Source organism: Perissodus microlepis, chromosome 16 (genome assembly GCF_051167445.1).
Source record: "Perissodus microlepis isolate ML-2025 ecotype Zambia chromosome 16, ASM5116744v1, whole genome shotgun sequence".
Classification (NCBI taxonomy): Eukaryota; Metazoa; Chordata; class Actinopteri; order Cichliformes; family Cichlidae; genus Perissodus; species Perissodus microlepis.
Genome location: NC_140476.1, coordinates 28277014 through 28297729, shown reverse-complemented (window position 1 = coordinate 28297729; position 20716 = coordinate 28277014).

Sequence of the window (20716 nt, the reverse complement as noted above, 5' to 3'; positions counted from 1 at the left end):
AAGACTTAGTCACACAAGGAGAAAAATGAAAATGAAAGCCGTTGACTCAATGACCCACTCGTGGATCGTGGAATGCATAGAATGCTAAGAGCCTTCAATTCAGTGGGGATGTGGCAAACAACACTAAAGGCCAACTTCAAGCTACAGCAAGTTCTGAATAGTCAGTTGAATGGGAAGAACAACATCTGGCCAATCAACACCTGCACCCTGCCGGCAGTGTTGGGGAGTAATGGAATACATGTACCGGCGTTACGTATTTAAGATACAAAATATGAGTAACTGTATTCCATTACAGTTACCGTTTAAAAAGGTGGTATTCAGAATACAGTTACCTTATTGAAATAAATGGATTACACGGCGGTCTTTCCCTGTTTCATATATTAGGCTATGCCCTCTCTATTTTTGGTAATTCCACGCCAGTGGAAACCCAAAGAAAGCACGCATTAAGAGGCTCTAATGCCTGTGTCTGAATCTCGCGCTGCAATACCTGTTATGTTTCTGTGAGCGAGGGAGGGAGAAAAAGGAGAGTCGAAAAGTACGGGTTGTCACCGACCAGAAACGGGAGATGGAGATGTGAATATAATAATAACCACTGCCACCAAAAGGTTTTCGGCTATGACCCCAACATGGAACCCGACATATTAGCCAGAGGTCCCTTTACTACGGTTTGGAGCTGCTGACCTGTTTTATATACGTGCAGAATAGTTTTATATACTAGATTGCTGCAAAAAGTGCAGCCTTACCTAATTTTACTGATTTTATATTAAGATTTGAAAATCTAGTTGGTATTGATATGGCGAGTAACCTTCAGTATTAGTAATAAATCACACAGCAATAGTACATTCATGTAGTTGTAAAAAGCATGATAATATATTAAGTAATCCAAAGTATTCAGAATACGTTACTCTCGTTGAGTAACGTAACGGAATACGTTACAAAATACATTTTGGGCCATGTATTCTGTAATCTGTAGTGGAATACATTTTTAAAGTAACCTTCCCAACACTGTCTGCTGGTGATCAAATACCCTGCTGTGATAATAAGCTAGCCAAAAAAGGAAATAGAAGCCACTGACATCAAGACAAGAAAGCTCCTTCTCCTGATTTAATGGCCACAACTCACAGCTGCTTATTGAATACCTCAGGGAGCAGAAACCCAAGAAAGAAGAGGAGCAAGGAGAAGGACCATCATTGACGGACAGGCCCCTGCATGTTATGTATCTATTCATCTTCCTCACCAATGCAAGATCCTTCACAAAGAAAATGGAGGAGCTACAATCACAACCTACTATAACAGATTTGTCTATGAGTGTCGTTTACTGATTGTAACTGAATCCTGGCTCCATCAAAACATCCCAAATGCCTCAAGGGACTTACTGGGCCGCATCCTATTCTGCCAGGACCAGAGGAAGAATAACCTGAACCAGAACCTGCTGCTGGCCTTTTACCACCCCTCAGTAGAGTGCGTGGTCTCCTACTGCCTGGGTGTTTGGTACAAAGGGGCCACTACTGAGAACAGGAAGGCTGTGCAGAGGGTAATTACACTGCAAAAACAGTTGTCCCACATTATAGTGAGGGACAACTGTACACCCTTTAATGGAAACCGTATTCCCTGATAATGTGCAAGATAATGTTCCCTGCCTTAAAGCAAAAATGGTTTAGGAATGGTTTGAGGAGCACAATAATGAATTTGAGATGTTGCCTTGGCCTCTAAATCCCCCATGTCTCAATTCAGTTTAGCATCTGTGAGATGTGCTGGACAAAAAAGTCCACTCCATAGAAGCAACATAATGGTAGCATGATAATTTTATGCCTGACATAACTCCTATAAAAATACTGCTGCATTACATGCCCCATTATTGCAAATGGATGGATGGATAAACTAAAGGGTTAGAAATGTTAAGCCTCTGCTTTTTATAGGATCAATATGTAAAATCTGATTATTACTTTTCATGATCTGCTAATCTGTTTTTTTCAATTATCAAATGTGTATTTGACACACACTATACACTCTACACACTACAATAGTTGTAATGCATGCATAAGTATCTTATCTTTAATTTACAGTACTTGGTGAATTAATGGTGGATTTATTTGTGTATGTAGCAAAAGGCATGTTGCACACCACAGCATTTATAACCTAAGCTGTATTTGTTAAAGGGAAATATTATCATGTCATATAATCTCAGTTAAGCCTCACAGTAAAATGTGCCTTTTTACATGCCCTATTTTCTACTGCAACTGATAGCACCAAGAAAAAACAATATAGTCAGTAAGTAATTTGAAAACGTAAAAATCGAAATAATAATTTCTCAAACAAAGTTGTATTAAATCCTGAATCTGATTTAGTTGATCCAAACTACAGCAATGAAGTCCTTTTGTTAAACCATACAGAGAAAACCTGGCCTCAGTTCCAAAGGACCTGACATATGTTTGCCTGAAGTTTTTTATTTCATTTTTGCCATGTTTAACATAGCTTTATGGCCACTCAGCATTATACATGGAAATATAGACTTTTTAATCCCACACTAGGGAAATTTACTTCTAACAGCAGTAAAAGGGGCAGGAAGAAAAAGTTGAATTACAGATATACAAGAAAACAATATAACAGAAAAAAAGAATAAGAAACATAAAAAAGACCAAGTACTATACTATGTACAGATGGTTACTTTATACAATAAAATACTCCAAGATTCTCCTTATTTATATTTTTCTGTGTCCGTAACAGCCTACTGATAAAGGAGGTGCTCTGGGCCTCCACAGTCTCATGCATGGGCACCATCACCCACCTCCTCTATGAGATCTATGGGAGTGGTCAGGACAGAGGTGGCACTCTTTACCAGTCTATCAGTCTGTTTCCTGTCCCTCTCTGTGCTACCACCTCCAGGGCAGATAACAAAATAAAAGGTAGCAGAAGTGGCTCAAGAGTTGGGAGTTCGCCTTGTAATCGGAAGGTTGCCGGTTCGAGCCCCGGCTTGGACAGTCTCGGTCGTAGTGTCCTTGGGCAAGACACTTCACCCGTTGCCTACTGGTGGTGGTCAGAGGGCCTGGTGGCGCCAGTGTCCGGCAGCCTCACCTCTGTCAGTGCGCCCCAGGGTGGCTGTGGCTACAATGTAGCTTGCCATCACCAGTGTGTGAATGTGTGTGTGAATGGGTGGATGACTGGATATGTAAAGCGCTTTGGGGGACTAGTAAAGCACTATATAAATACAGGCCATTTACCATTTACCAAGCACTGTGGAGCTTGGGGCACTCCAGAATAACTAGTGGTTGCACCACTTTACCGTTTGGAACGGTATCTGCGCTTTTTTGGACACTGTTAAATTGAGTTAGGGACTTTAGAAATGAGGCCAGAGACTGTTGAAACAGATACTGGTTAATTGATTACAAAAAAGTTGGACTTTCTTCGGTTGGACCCGTTAACTTAAATTTGTCAAAATTGTGTAGGCGCTAAAGCTGTCAGGCCTGAGAGTGATTGTAAATATAAGACGTCTTTGTAATATAAAATAATAGAGCTGTGTGTGAGAGGAGGCAGTGTGTGACGTCAGCGTGCTGCAGCGCTGCGAGCTATTTTTAGACGGTGTGTGAACATGCAAATGAGGTGGCTGCTGTGAAGCGCACAGAGGACTTTCACTTCCTGTTTAGCGTGTTATTGAGTTTTATAATTATGATTTGCAGATACTGTTAAAGACCTGTAAATAAGACGCTGATTTTGCTGATTATAATATTACAAATAAAGTTTTGAATGACTGAGGTGAATGTTTGATGTTTGGCTGGGTTTTATATAGAAGAGACAAATCGTGCATGATTTAGACCGGCACTTCAGTCGGCAGGGTAAGATTGAGTGATAAATACAGCTGTAATTTGTTTCAGTTTTATGGTGTGAAGCAGGATTTATAAGATTTTTAAGTGGTTCTTGTTTCAGCTCAATAATATAAGCAGTTACATTTGATTTACTGTTGGTTTTATCATAATATAGGGTGTGATCAAGAACGAATTTCAGCACTAGATGTGGTGTAGTAATTTAATTTTACTTAGATAAAAGGCATGCTTATTTTGGGGTCGTGCCGAATTGAAATTTCACCTATAGGGGATCTTCTTTACATGAATTGCATTGGTCACAGTGAGTACGGATAAATGACTAAATACAGTGAATTTTCTTGAGGGTGTGTTTCTAAGGATAATTATTACTGGTTTTATACATTCATATTGAGGACGGAGGATTGTGGCGGAGAGTGTGGAGAGAGGACGTGAAGACGGCTTTGCAGCTGCTGGAGTGAGTAGCTGTGTGTGTGAGACAGGAACTCTGCATGCCCATAAAAGGCAACTGCCTGACTGTGTGAAGTATGCACCAAGAGAGAGAGAGTAAAATCTAGGCAGATGAAGCGAATGGATGTTTTCAGAAAAGAAATAGTAAATGAATGTTTTAGTGTGTTAATACAGGTGGATTTCTCTCAACCTGGAAACCTGAGTACAGCGGCAAAAGGATAAATTAACAGAACTGGGACGACAGACAGGCCAAGCTTTGGCTCAAAAGTTTACAGCTTGACCCCAGCTTTGTCCCCACCCTGAAAAGAAGCTTAAAGGACATCTTCTCCTCGAGTTATCGGTTACCATCACTGGAAATTTTCAGGCAAGTTTTTGGCTGAATTGTTATTAGCACCATGTGTCCCTGAATCTCACAAGCAAGCTCTAACTCCTGGCTGAAGACATGGAATGCTGTTATTTAAGGTGGGGAATCAAAATTTGGGAAACAAAATAAAAACACACACACAACCAGAGAAATGTATGAGAAAGGCACGTGTTAGAGAAATGCCTTGTTTGAGAAAAAAGTTAAATTAACCCACCTACAAACGCACACACACACAATGAAAAAACAGCTTACATTCATGAACACGTGAAGATTTTCCAGCAAGGTTAAAGCAGCGAAGCTTAACATACACCTGTTGTTAAATGATAAAGTTTATCCACTACTAACAAATAAACTTTCTGGGTTGCAGGACAACAACTTAACTTCAAAAAGAAAGACACTGGTCTGACCAACCAGTGATGACACGACAAATTTAGTGGTTAAAAGATTCAAATTGTGACATGTTTTCTGCTGATTGATTAATACAAATGATTACTGAATGAAAGAAAATTCCTTTTTTGGGCTTTTAAACATGATCTTAAGAATTTTAACATGTACCTGTGTTGTCCTGTCAACTTGGTGGGTTATGAGTTGATTATATGGTGAGAAAAAACAAAAAAAAGGGGGAGAGAAGGCAGACACAGGGCCTGGCTCCGTTGTTTCTCCCCTCTCTGAATAACACAGCCAACACAACATCATTTTCCTGTTCGTCTGTTTTTGTTTTGTTTTTTCTCTTTATGCTTGATTACAGGCTGCTTTGTCGGCCCAGAAAGCCGAGGCTGACCTGGACTCCTGCTCTCCCCTCTACCATCTTTGCTCACTCCTCTACCATCTTTGATGTGACCCTGACCAAATGCTACAGCAGCTGGACCCACAACAACAACCTGAAAATGTCAACAGTGCTGCAGGAAAACGATCTCATGCAGTGGAGACGGAGAGCATTAAATCCAAGGCCCGTTTCACTACACGGGGGAGATTTCCAGACAGCTTCAGCTGACAGAGCTGTGATTTTGCTACCCCCCCAAAAACCCATCTCCATAGAGACTGTGTCAGCTTCCAAAAAGACAAAAAACAAACTAAAAACCAGCAACAAACAACTTAAACATAAACAATCAAAAAGAAAGAACAATACAGTATCCACATCTGAACCAAAGAGTAAAACAGTGAAATGTGGATTATTAAATATTAGGTCTCTCTCCTCCAAGTCTCTGTTAGTACATGACTTAATAATTGATCAACAAATTGATTTACTCTGCCTTACAGAAACCTGGTTGCAGCAGGATGATTATGTTAGTTTAAATGAATCAACACCCCCGAGTCATTCTAACTACCAGAAACCTCGAAGCACAGGCCGAGGGGGCGGTGTGGCAGCAATTTTTCACACCAGCCTATTAATTAATGAAAGACCAAGACAGACTTTTAATTCATTTGAAAGCCTGATGCTTAACATTGTCCACCCCAGCTGTGAAACTCAGAAACCAGTCTTACTTGTTATCATCTATCGTCCACCTGGGCCTTACACAGAGTTTCTGTCTGATTTCTCAGACTTTATATCTAATTTAGTTCTGAGCTCAAATAAAATAATTATTGTGGGTGATTTTAACATCCATGTAGATGCTAAAAATGACAGCCTCAACATGGCATTTAGTCTGTTATTAGACTCAATTGGCTTCTCTCAAAATGTAAAAGAACCCACCCACCACTTTAATCACACTCTAGATCTTGTTTTAACATATGGCATAGAAACTGAACATTTAACAGTGTTTCCTGAAAACCCTCTCCTGTCTGATCATTTCCTGATAACATTTACATTTACAATAATTGATTACACAGCGGTGGAGAGTAGATTTTATCAAAGTAGATGTCTTTCTGAAAGCGCTGTAACTAAGTTTAAGAATATAATCCACCCACTGTTATCATCTTCAATGCCCTGTACCAACACAGAGCAGAGCAGCTATCTGAACGCTACCCCAACAGAGGTTGATTATCATGTTAATAATTTCACCTCCTCACTACGTACGACTCTGGATACTGTAGCTCCAGTGAAAACTAAGGTCTCTAATCAGAAGTACCTGACTCCGTGGTATAATTCTCAAACACGTACCCTAAAGCAGATGACTCGTAATCTGGAGAGGAAATGGCGTGTCACAAATTTAGAGGATCATCATTTAGCCTGGAGAAATAGTTTGCTGCTTTATAAGAAAGCCCTCCGCAAAGCCAGAACATCTTACTATTCATCACTGATTGAAGAAAATAAGAACAACCCCAGGTTTCTCTTCAGCACTGTAGCCAGGCTGACAAACAGTCAGAGCTCTGTTGAGCCAACCATCCCTTTAACGTTAACTAGTAATGACTTCATGAACTTCTTCACAAATAAAATTTTTATCATTAGAGAAAAAATTACCAGTAATCATCCCACAGATGTAATATTATCTACAGCTACTCTTAGTACCATTGATGTTAAGTTAGACTCTTTTTCTCCAATTGATCTTTCTGAGTTAACTTCAATAATTACTTCCTCCAAACCATCAACGTGTCTTTTAGACCCCATTCCTACAAAACTGCTCAAAGAAGTCCTGCCATTGATTAATTCTTCGATCTTAAATATGATCAACCTATCTCTAATGGTCGGCTATGTACCACAGGCCTTCAAGCTGGCTGTGGTTAAACCTTTACTCAAAAAGCCATCTCTAGACCCAGCAGTCTTAGCTAATTATAGGCCAATCTCCAACCTTCCTTTCATATCAAAAATCCTTGAAAGAGTAGTTGTCAAACAGCTAACAGATCATCTGCAGAGGAATGGTTTATTTGAAGAGTTTCAGTCAGGTTTCAGAGCTCATCACAGCACAGAAACAGCTTTAGTGAAGGTTACAAATGATCTTCTTATGGCCTCTGACAGTGGACTCATCTCTGTGCTTGTCCTGCTAGACCTCAGTGCAGCGTTCGATACTGTCGACCATAATATCCTATTAGAGCGATTAGAACATGCTGTAGGTATTACAGGTACTGCACTGCAGTGGTTTGTATCATATCTATCTAATAGACTCCAATTTGTGCATGTAAATGGAGAGTCCTCTTCACACACTGAGGTTAATTATGGAGTTCCACAGGGTTCAGTGCTAGGACCAATTCTGTTTACATTATACATGCTTCCCTTAGGCAGCATCATTAGAAGACATAGCATACATTTTCACTGCTATGCAGATGACACCCAGCTCTATCTGTCCATGAAGCCAGATAACACACACCAATTAGTTAAACTGCAGGAATGTCTTAAAGACATAAAGACCTGGATGGCCACTAACTTTCTGCTTCTTAATTCAGATAAAACTGAGGTTATTGTACTCGGCCCTGAAAATCTTAGAAATATGGTATCTAACCAGATTCATACTCTGGATGGCATTACCTTGGCCTCCAGTAACGCTGTGAGGAACCTTGGAGTCATTTTTGACCAGGACATGTCCTTCAACGCACATATTAAACAAATATGTAAGACTGCTTTCTTCCATTTGCGCAACATCTCTAAAATTAGAAATATCCTGTCTCAGAGTGACGCTGAAAAACTAGTTCATGCATTTATTACTTCCAGGCTGGACTACTGTAATTCATTATTATTAGGATGTCCAAAAAACTCACTGAAAAGCCTTCAGCTAATCCAAAATGCTGCAGCAAGAGTACTGACAGGGACTAGAAGGAGAGAGCATATTTCTCCTGTTTTGGCTTCCCTTCATTGGCTTCCTGTTAAATCCAGAATTGAATTCAAAATCCTGCTCCTCACATACAAGGTCTTAAATAATCAGGCCCCATCTTATCTTAATGACCTTGTAGTACCATATCACCCTATTAGAGCACTTCGCTCTCGCTCTGCAGGCCTACTTGTTGTTCCTAGAGTATTTAAAAGTAGAATGGGAGGCAGAGCCTTCAGTTTTCAGGCCCCTCTTCTGTGGAACCAGCTTCCAGTTTGGATTCGGGACACAGAAACTATCTCTACTTTCAAGATTAGGCTTAAAACTTTCCTTTTTGCTAAAGCATATAGTTAGGGCTGGACCAGGTGACCCTGAATCCTCCCTTAGTTATGCTGCAATAGACGTAGGCTGCCGGGGGATTCCCCAGATGCATTGAGTTTTTCCTTTCCAGTCACCTTTCTCACTCACTATGTATTAATAGACCTCTCTGCATTGAATCATATCTGTTATTAACCTCTGTCTCTCTTCCACAGCATGTCTTTTATCCTGTCTTCCTTCTCTCACCCCAACCGGTCGCAGCAGATGGCCGCCCCTCCCTGAGCCTGGTTCTGCCGGAGGTTTCTTCCTGTTAAAAGGGAGTTTTTCCTTCCCACTGTCGCCAAAGTGCTTGCTCATAGGGGGTCATATGATTGTTGGGTTTTTCTCTGTATCTATGAAGCGCCTTGAGGCGACTTTTGTTGTGATTTGGTGCTATATAAATAAAATTGAATTGAATTGAATTGAATTGATGAGACGCCCATTAAGCCCAGAAGAAAAGTGAGGGCGAGCAAAAGAATGCTGACCTTAACAACTCTGCATTAAAACTGTGCAGGACAGTGACGGACCAACACGGATGATCGGGCAGCAAAAAGGGCGTGCCAGAGACAGGAGGAGTAACTGAGGTCAGGAGGCACCTCAGAATGGACAAAAGCACCAGAAGAAAATAAGCTGAAGGCACAGGTGTCGGGGCTCGGCCAGGAGCTGACCTCTGAGAAGAGCCGGACAGCAGAGCTGCAGAAGGCCGTGGAGCAAAGCAAGGAAAACATCAACAAACTTCAATCTGACGTGTATGGAAAAGACTCTGAGGTTTCTGCCCTCAGTAAGAGCTCAAGGTATCAGAGCAGAAACTGAGCATGGCTCAGGAGGAGCTGGCTGCTAATCAAACCCATCAGTCAGGCCTGGAGTCCCAGATACAGGACTTGAAATCAGGCCAGAGCTTGCTGGAGCAGGAGGTCGCCAAATCTGACGAAAAGCTCCAACAGCAGGAGCAAGCCCTGAAGGAGCTACAGAAGCAAAAGGGTCAAGTTAAGGAGGAGCTGGACAAGGAGAAGATGCAGGACACTGGAGAAAAGGACTGCCTCAATTGGGGCCAGAACCAGTATGGACAGAACTTTGAGCAGCAGCACCAATGGACGCAAACGGACTGAAAAGGAGGAGGGCAGGACCCCAGGGCACGCTTCAGGCCGTGGTTTACCCAGAACACCAGAACAGGAAAGTGATGAACACAAACACACACAAACACACACATCTACATACACTGACTCAGAATGAAGAGAAACACACATATGAACACATATGCACTCGTTGATTGAGTGAGAAATGACACACACACGCACACAAATCGAAATGCTGATTCAATTCACTGAGAAGTGATCCACACACACACACACATGCACACGCTTGTGCAATGAAGAGTGATACACACACACGCTGATGCAATGAAGAATGCTTTACTAACAAATGCTTATGCTGACACGCAAAATGCTGCACACAAACATCCAAATACAGAATCTGTTACAACAACAAGAAGCCATTGATTGTTTATTGGTTAAATGCATTTCATGTCACCCAGAGGGCATTTGTGTAGATTTAGGGGACAAGGTCTAAAGCAGTTTGGTTATGAAAACAATGTCTGTGCGTGATGTCTGTTTATGGCTTAAGGCCTCGACTGAATTGTTTACTGTGCTTCACACAGCCTGATAAGGAGCAGTGGTACAGAGTGAAAATGATGAATTAACGGTGTGAGTTTTATTTCGGAGTGCCACATTTTTGTGATTGAGATTTAATTGAAGGAGGAACACACTGAAAAAAAAGAAAAAAGAAAAAAGGGGCCAGCCCTTGGATTTACGTAAGCATCTCGCGTGTATTTAACACAATTGCCTCAGGCTTTAAAGATCTGTACGAAATTCTGGTTTCCAGTGTGAGAGAAAAAGTCATGCAGTTATTAGAGCTAGGTTAATTGATGATTCAAATTATCCATGAATGTAAGGGTAAATGGCTGTTTGTTTCTATCTGATAGACTGGTCAGCTGTCCGGGGTGTACCCTGCCTGGCAACCTATCACTTCAGGGTTATTTCCCAACCCTGTTGCAACCAGGATAAAGATAGGAGGATGGTAGTTGTTGTAGACCCATTCAATTTTTATGGTAACCAGGATCTAGACTTTGTTGAACCGTATGCAATATGAAGACAACATGTAGTATTTAAGTGACCAAGTAGTATTTGGATAAAAGTTACTGAATAGTGTTGAAATAAAATGACAGAATTGTGAAGGATTAGAATATTCCAAGAGCTCAACTTACTCCATCTGAACATGTTTCAATCGTGTTTTATGAACACAAAATGCACAGGTTTACTGAATATGAAAAGGTTGTGTTGATTTAACTCAGTTGTTTAAGTTTCTGCCAAAGCAAAACATTTGTGTGCAACCAGTGTCCACTATTGAATCAAGTAAATCCAACATGTTTTTTTTTCAGTGCAAAAAGGAGTTACGGTACCTGTATTCTTACACAATATTGTCCCGGGAGGGAGAAAAACTTTCTGGTGAAGTTTTGGTTGATTTTTGGGTTTTGTTTAACACTAGGTTTATTTTATTAGTGAGGTTTGGATTGTTTTCTTTCTCTAAGAGAGAGAAAGATGGTTTTATGCTTGGACATGTTTGCAATGGGCCCCAGTATTTGTTACTTTATTAGTATTTTATTGGTTACGTTTGTTTTTGCTTTTGTTACAGTGCACTGAAATAAGAACATCTGAGAGGTGTAATCCACCGGTGGTGATATTTTGGTATTTTGTGAGTTCCTGATTTAACAAATCAGCTCTTTAATCCAGGCCTGAGAGATTGAACTTTAAAGTGCTATAAAATATTCTTACTGGAAACAGTCGCAAAGTATTTTTCTCCATGATTGTAATGGGCTTGGGAGAAATTCACTTATATGGGACATTGATCACATGAGAAGTCCTGAGCCTAAAAGGATTGCAGCGAGTCAATCCAGTCAAAAAACAAGGAACTGTTTTCCTTTAAAATGATGACGTCATCTTGCTGGTGATGGATGCTCGAATAGGTTGCGCGTGAGACTCCATTATCAGCAATATCTGGTATGAATGTGTGTGGATGTATGCATGTGACTGGACTGTGACGGACTGACGACTAAAAGTTTTAACTGACTTGATACTGAGACAAAAACGGTACCGACTTTAGGATTAGTAAATGTCCACAAACAATTCACCCAGCCTGTAAAAGAAGGGTGGATGTTTTGTCTTGCTTTGTTTTGTTTTTGCAGGAACAGAAGGATGACAGAGACTAAAGGGGGAGACTGTAGCTTCACATGAGTGTGAACTGCAGACTTAACCCTTTGGTTGCTAATTTTGAGTTACTGATGTTTGCATTAAGAAAATTGTGTTTTAGTAGCTGTGTATCGATTAATGTATCACATTATATTGTTGGGAATGTTAAATGCTAAAGTGAAGAAAAGGTTTGATTTCACTCATGACTGAACATGTTATTATTAACCATAGCAGGCCACTGTAAAGAGTCAATTAACTTTTATAGAGGAAAAAAAAAAAGCCCAAAAAACTCTATTAATATCTATGAATAACAGGGAAATGGTAGACTTGTCACATTCAAAATGGAGATATGTAACAATAAAGACTGGTCCCCATCATTTAGGTCCTTTCATTGAAATAGTCAATAATTTAGAAAAGTAGAGATATAACCGACAGGGGCATGTGATAGGATGTAGTGCTGCACAAGAACAAGAGCAAAATAAAGAAGGAAAAATTATTGTGTTTAGCTTTGATAAATTCAAATTAAAATGTACCATTACACTCAGAGGATCAATATGAAATCAAATATATGCTAATTGTGTATGAAGTACATGACTGATAACTGTTCTGTCCTGAGCTTTTGTTTTTACAGCACCCACTTGACCACACCAACAGTTTCTCGCCACCAAAAGGGGGTACTTGCAAAGAATAGGGAGGAATATCATCAGAAGTGGGGAAGGTAAGCCCGGATGGGGGTGATAACACCATTAATTTCACTTATGGTCAAATTCTTAAAATTTGACCCCAAACATGAAAAATTCTTCAAACATTTAGAGACAGAGTGGAGTTCTAGATAAATATCATGTGCCAAACCACATGCAGATGGAGAGTTGGAATCGATAAGATGGTGAAATAACACGCAGTAAAATGTTGATCATGTTGATTATGTTTATTCCAGTGTGCAGAGCAAGGTTATTATCGTTAACGAAAACTAACGAAATAACGAAAACTAGAAGTGAAAAAACATTTTCGTTAACGGAAATAAAAATAAAAAAACAAAAAAGGAAAACTAACTAAAACTGTAATGAGTGTTCACAAAACTAACTAAAATTAACTGAATTTATAGCAAAAATGTGTTTAGTTTTCATTGATGTGTGCATGTCCTACAATAGTCAAGGGTGAAAATGAAGTTTAGTTTCCAGATTTTTTCTTGCTGTGTCTCATTATGCCAGCAGGTGGCAGTACGTTAGTCGAGTCGTCTGTGTTGCTGCTCCGTCCACGCGCAGAATCATGTCAGGAAAAGTCAGGAGAAAGCGCCAGAGTCCAATTTGGGATTACTTTGAATATGACTGTGTTTTGGATAAAGCAAGTGTCTTGTAGTGGAAAGAGACAAATTATGAGGGACATTTCTAAAGGGAAAAAATCCCACAAACCTTAAAGTGCACTTGAAAAGCTCACACAAGAAGGCTAACCTAGCTTACCTTGAGAAGGTAAGGGAGCACACTCAACCCTCATTCCCAGAAAACAGAAGCTAACCCCAGGCAAGGCAGCGTGATGCAGCCCGAGACAACAGGACGGGGATATCTACATAACTGTGTGAGTCAATTGCCTTCAAAAGGTTTATCAATTCACTTCAACCAAAATTACGAACACCCGGTGCTGCAAGAATTAATAGTCTCATTGGGGCCAAGATATACATTTTATAGTTGCCTGATATCAATGGTTGTTCATCTGCCTTTATTTATTTATTTAAAGAACCCATAGGTGGGAATGTGAGTTGTCTGTCTCTGCGTGTTAGCCCTGCGACAGACAGGCGAACTGTCCAGGGTGCAGGGTATGGTAGCTGGAATAGCAACATACCCAAGGATAAGCAGAAGAGCATGACTGATATGATGAAACTGGGACTTTGTTACACTTAATTATTGCAAACACAACTAAAACTATAACTGAAACTAATCAAAACTAAACTGAAACTAAGGATTTTCAAAAAATAAAAACTAAACTAAACTAGCAAACAATTGGTAAAAACTAATTAAAACTGATATAAAATTGAAAAATCTGAAGTCAAAACTAAATCAAAATAAAAACTAATGAAAATTGCAAAACTATTAAAACCCTGGTGCAGAGATTGGCTAATCTGACCAGGAAATGTTATAAAATGGATTGCCGGAACAGTCAGCGTTAAAGTCACCTTGACAGTCCAGACTAAGATGGTGTTGGACATCTTCAGGGCGGAAAAGGGTTGGTGTGACCAAGGTGTGGTTTGGCTTGTTGTATGTATATTTCAAGATGATATGGCTCTGGATGGACCAGTTACCAGGGCATGGAAGGAGGACAGACTCATTAAATGAGGAGAAGGAATTTTCTGGGGTTGAAGATCCTCTGGGTGAGTGGTTGACTAAAATCATGCATAAAATAAAAGCTATATTTTGTTATTGATTGGTAATAGATTGATAATTGGCCACATTTACAGCTGTATTGACTTGTTGTGGACGCAGTCTACTTCATGTTTAAGCACTCTAATTAACAGATTGAAAATAGTGACATTAAAGGAAGAGTATGCAGCGCCTCCCTGTCAGGTGCCAGTGACGGTGGGGCTCAGTGATGAATCAGGTGAGCTGGATTCATGGCTGAATCAAAACATAGATTCCCCTGCTGTGGTCAGTAAGGGAAAAACAGGGGGAAATAAAATTTGAAAGAGGCATTTATAAACGTTTATGTGTGAAGTTTATAAACGGGATAAAAAGGGGGTGTTTTACTGTTATTTTAGCATCAGGATTATCATTACGTCAGAATCATATAACAAGCATTGCGTTAATCATTTATTGAAGCTATTGACATTACATTAACATTTGTATTACAGTGATTGTTATAACCTCATGTTAATCTTCTTTTTACAGGTGCCAGAATAATCATATGATCTTTCATTGCAGGTGTAACCATGATCATTTTTATACATATTGCAGTTTGTTGCTCATTATAGAGTTGTGCTCAAGTTAATAAGGGTTAAAAGCTACAGTCAGCGCGATGTCTGGCTGATCTACGGAGTGGAGTGACTTCGAGCATAGAAGGCCGCACGCGCTTACATAACACTGATATCATGCTATTCTTTGTGATCTTTTATTCAGTTATATCCTTTGTTAAGTTTTAGGTAGTGGCAGTTGATTAAACAACATTCGTTTAATATTACATACTTGATTCAGAGCATTACACACCGATCACCTTAACAAATCTGGAAAACCTTGTAGCTGCAATGTTGTGTCTCCATAAGGGACAGTTGGCTCCAGGAGATAAGTGGGAGTCAGTGCCGGTCCTCGAGAAGGAGAGAAATCCTTTGCTGTGTCAAAAGTAGTCAACAAGTTCATATTCAAGTGAAGTTCATATTAATACAGGTTTTGTTTCTTGGCAATTCTGCGGGCGCAGGCTCTGGGCGGAGCCAGGAGTTGAACAGATCTAACATGACGATTAAATTGATTTCATTCCCTGGCACAGGATGACACTGGATAAGAGAAAGTCTGATACTTTCTAAGATATGAGGTCACTAACCTTTTCCTTTAATTTTCTAGCTCCGTTGATTTGACACATGGGAATGTGTCAAAAAAGGGGGGGAAGTTGAGTTTTAACATCAAACAAGGGTTATATGAACATTTTTATGACTTCATTTGTGTTTTTAATAACTTAGGTATGGTAGAACTTAAGCTAATAATGACCCAAAAGGTTTCTGGACTTTTTTAATGAACCAGTGAAAAGCATAAATCATTGTTTCCATGTTTAAGCATTAATCATTGAAATGAACTGAATAGCGTTTAGAAGATAAAATGCCTGTGTTCATGAGAAGCTGAGTACCACACTGGAGAGGAAACCGTGGGACGGTAGGCGGAAGGAAACACATGATTTTTGTGTAAACGGGGGGCAGATGTTAGAATTAAAAATGGCTAATTTGTTTTTGATGTCTTTTATTAGAATGAGTGGTTTTAATCATTTTCATACACACCTTGCAAATGTGCTTATAATGAGTTGGCACTCGGTCTTTTGAAGGTCATAAGCTTCGTTCGGCGTGATGGTCCGGACTGATATATTACAGGTATTGACTTTGAGTGCAGAGGGCTAAATGCAAACACGCTTACACACACTTAAATTGTGATTAGAATAAGTTACTGGTCAGGACGTCCTGAATATGATGTGCTAGACCGATTTTGAATCACTAGAGGAACATTGGATAACAACATTAGATTATTAGAGCTAGGAAGAGAGGTGTTTTGGTTTTCTGTCTCTTACAGAGAAACGAACGGACACCAGACGAGGTCACAGATTTACGAGGATCCTTCGCAGCAGAGACAGACACAGTGACTGCCGAGACACCAACTGGGTTCAAGTGTCATGGCATTTTGGGCTCCAGCTAGTCACCTCAAAAGGATGGATCCCATAAACACAGCAATAACCATGAAGGGGTTGGCTTTAATCCAGGAACACCAGACCAACGAGGTTCGAGAGGCTCTTGATCAAAAGGGGGACACGTTTCTGTTCCTTTCTCTGGGGGACACAGCGGTGACCCCAGAATACACAGATCACCGTTTGAAATCGGGGCAGAATAATCCCCTGATCTGTGCAACGACTGAAGGGTTGTCTAACCGCTGAGGTTGAAAAAAGAAGAGCAGAGGATCACCCGACTGGAAGACACTGGTGGCTGCAGCAATAAAATAAAGGCTAAAAGCTCCTCGGACAGAGGTTCTAGTCTGAGTACATTTGAAGGGTATAAGGTAGCACCAAGATAAAGCTGTGGGAGAACTGGGGAGTGTCATCTGTACCTGCTATTGTTGTAATAATAGTTTTTCTTGCATCTGAACTGTGCAGACACAGAGGTCATCTCACATATGGTTCACCCAACAGGGGGACAAAGGGCCTCAGGCCTAAGAAGAAATGAACCCGGCCACACTGGATTACAGGGTGTAGGTGAGCTCTTTATTCTAAAGGTTCACAAAGGTTCACAATCTGATATTATATGAAGCTAAACTAGGAGAATACTGATTTTGCTATAGATCTACATTAAATTGTCTTATTGTGAACAATGAAATAAAATAATACTTTCATTATATAGTTACTCCTGCCTTTCAACTAATTCTTAATATTTTTTTTTTTAAAAATCTATCCTCTTTTAATTTATTTTTGTTTGAGTCTTGTTTGATTATTAATTTTAAAAATCCCATAGATCAGCGGTCCCCAACCCCCGGGCCTCGGACCGGTACCGGTCCGTGAGTCGTTTGGTACCGGGCCGCGAGAGTTGAGGCTCAGGTGTAGGGATGGGTATTGATAAGATTTTCACGATTCCGATTCCATTTTCGATTCTGTTTAACGATTTGATTCTTTATTGATTCTCTTATCAATTCTTTTTAAAAAAGGAGAACACTAAGGTCGATTAGCTTAGAACTTTGTTTTATATCTTCTCTTTGAACAAGATAGAAATTTAGGAGTAACATGGCCTTACAAACCTGTCAATATAAAATTGTACTTATTAGTCAGTATAAGCTTTTAATGATATAAGTTTGCATATGATAGAATACTGCATGATGACCTTTTTATGACTCAGACTGTTGTCCACTACAAGACTGTTTTATAAATTCTTTCTCACAGCGATAATAGCTGAACAAGCTGTTATTATTTCACTCCTGCCAGGAAGAGGAGAGCTGGACACTTATCTGCGCTCCCTAACAAGAAGAGGGGCCGCATCCTTCTGAATCTCATAACACACACACATACACCTGAACCACTCTTATCTTCACTCCCTACACACTAACATTCCTCTGCCTATGAATAGACGTATTCACTGTTGTATTACTTTTGTATATAAATAAAGACAAGTGCAAGAACAGAGTGCACATCACAGGGCCCCCACTCTGGTGTGAGCGTTCTGTGATCATGCCCTTGCAAGTAAATGCTGCAGCGTCTGTGTGTTTCTACCTTTAGATTCTTAGCTGAAGAAGTGTCTTTAGAATAAATCTCTTGACAAAACCCAACAGTGAGATCTTAAGAGATCCAGCCTATGTCTCTTCAATGGGGTGTCACAGGGTCCCCAGGAAAAAAATTGTAAATGTAAAATAATAAAATAAATATTCCTCTGTAGCAATAACAAAGTATAACATAAATTATTCTGTAGCAATTACACAAGAATATCCAGTAATGTCCCTGCCTACAATTAAACACATTCACTTACCGAAAATCGGGGGCATCTGCTGTGGCAAATGGGTGCAAGCCTTTTACCACAAACTTAGTCACTGCTCGGTGACATTCGTCTATCCTGGCCTGAAAGGAGACGCTACCGGTAGACTGCAGCGAGAACTGCCAGCATCTGAGCCAGCCAGACTCTGTCTCTCTCATCATGGTCACCTAAATGCACAGTAATGGCAGGTTTTGTAATAAGGCAGATCGCGCTAACATAATATGCACTGTTAGTTGATTATTTACCTGCCGCATTAATGGGAGAGGACGTGCAAATGTTACCGCTGGTGCTGGGTTGAGATTCACGAGTCCGGAGCGGAATTAAAAACACGACATTCATTTAAGGTTATCGTGTGTTTTGTGAGCAAATTCTTTTGCATATTCGTAGTGTTTCCTCCCTTAAATGAAATCTCTCCTTTTCAAGTATTGCAAGTTGCCCTGTTGTCATCCGTTCTCGTAAAGTATAACCAAACTTTTGAGCGTTTGAGCCGCTTAGGCACCATGTTTCCTGCCAGGTAAATGACGCTCCGCAACGTGGTGACGTCATTTGGGGCGACTGGAATCGATAAGGGAATCGTTTGCAAAAATGGCAAACAATTCCAAGGAATTGAAACAGTGGGAACCGGTTCTCAACACGAACCGGTTTTCGATACCCATCCCTACTCAGGTGTGAAATGTATAGTTTTCAGGGTTTTTATCGGTTTTCAGCATTATTTTGTTATCGTTTTTATCGTTTACTCGGTTTTCCTGGGTCTTTTCATGTGTGTTATGAATAAATTTTCTTTTTTTCGGTACTGGTACTAGTTTTATTTTGTTGTATTTATCCGCGACACCTTAAAGGCCGGTCCATGAAAATATTGTCGGGCATAAACCGGTCCGTGGCGCAAAAAAGGTTGGGGACCGCTGCCATAGATATATGCAATCACAAAAACCACATTTTAAGTTATCTATGTCAATATTTAACCTATTATGATAGACAAATAATATTTGTCTTTTCCGTTTTTATTATTTTTGTGGCCATACCAGCAAACACACTTTCTGTAAAATCAGTGAAGTTGTTTGCTATTGAATATCCTGTTCACATATGAGCTATATGGGCCAATATGGGCCTGTTCACTTAATCTTTAAGGTGCAATAAAAAGAACAAGATTTTTGTTTGACAAACTACAGGATTACAGGCAGCATTTTATAAAGTATGGTTGATGAAATTTGATGGTTCCATGTGTTTACTGCATGTTGCATACACTTTGCATTATTTTTTTTCAAGTAGAAAGTGTGGTTAAGAAACATCAAAAGAATGTTCAACCATGTAAGTTTAATCCTACGCCTTTGTAACAGTCTCTTGAAGTTGTTAACATAGTAGCTTAAAAAACACTGCACAAACCTGTTTGCCGCTTATGCTCGTTTTATTTAACTATTCTTGTTTGCTAATTATATGGTTATAGTTAAACTGGAATCAGAGTTTCTAAAAACTGCACTTTTTGTAATGATATTACAGTTTGTAACATATAATCCTCTCTCTCATCCAATGATATAAGATGAGAATTTCTAAACACCTCAAAACACTGCTCAGTTAATCAGAAGTAAACCAATTTATTCATTTATATTCTTTTTTTATAACTCATTTTTCTATTAATTGAAGATCAATAAGTCCCTGTACTGTGCTCTCTGGGTACTTTTCCTGTTTTGTTTTGTTTTTGTTTATCTTGCCAGTTTTTAGTTTTCCCTCATATTGTGGAAAGATCATCTCAGCTGTTCTCCCAACTGAAATTTGGTCCGTTTACAGCATCCTGCCATGCGATTGCATTTGCCCTAACCATCGGGAACCCTGGCGTTAACTTTTATCGAGTGGAAAAAGGTTAGCATTCATCCTCCAGCTTCACTGTGTTTATATTATGCTAACATAGTTTTGTGCTAGCAATCACGTAGCACATCATTATATACCAGCTAGCCCAACTTCAGTAACCCAGCAAAAGTCACTGCTGTTTAGTCTTCTGTCTTCATTTATGTTGGAAGTGATAGCAGAGCTGTACGTTTTAATTTTTTCAGAACTCTCTCAGTCAGAACATGCTATATCTTGTTTAGGTGGAAAGTAGCGAGATAACTTAATGCTAATTACTAACTCTGTTAAATTTAATAAATTCTGTTTTCATGAATACCTGGATGTTAAATGTAATTGTTACACTTTGTAAAACAGAACACTCATTTTATTAAAGATGAAATAATTTAGACAGTTTTTAACTCTCAGTGATGCTGCAGTGTTCATTTGACTTTGAGACCTGAAGCGGACAGAGTTTTGGACCCGTGCTAAGACATTTTTTCACAGATTTTTGAGCACTGTGTACCACATAAAATTGGTTCAAGGTCAGTATGCACAGCCAGAATTCATACATAAGGCGCACTGTTGATTTTTGTGAAAATTAGAGGATTTAAAGTGCACCTTTATAATCCAAAAAATACAGTAATGTAATGGTCTTCTAACAGGTATCATTCAGAAAGCATTAAATTGACTGTAGATCGTGCAAAATACAGCAGCTAGACATCTTCTAAAGACTAAGAAAAATTAACATATTGCATTAGAATTGATTTTAAGATTTTACTAAT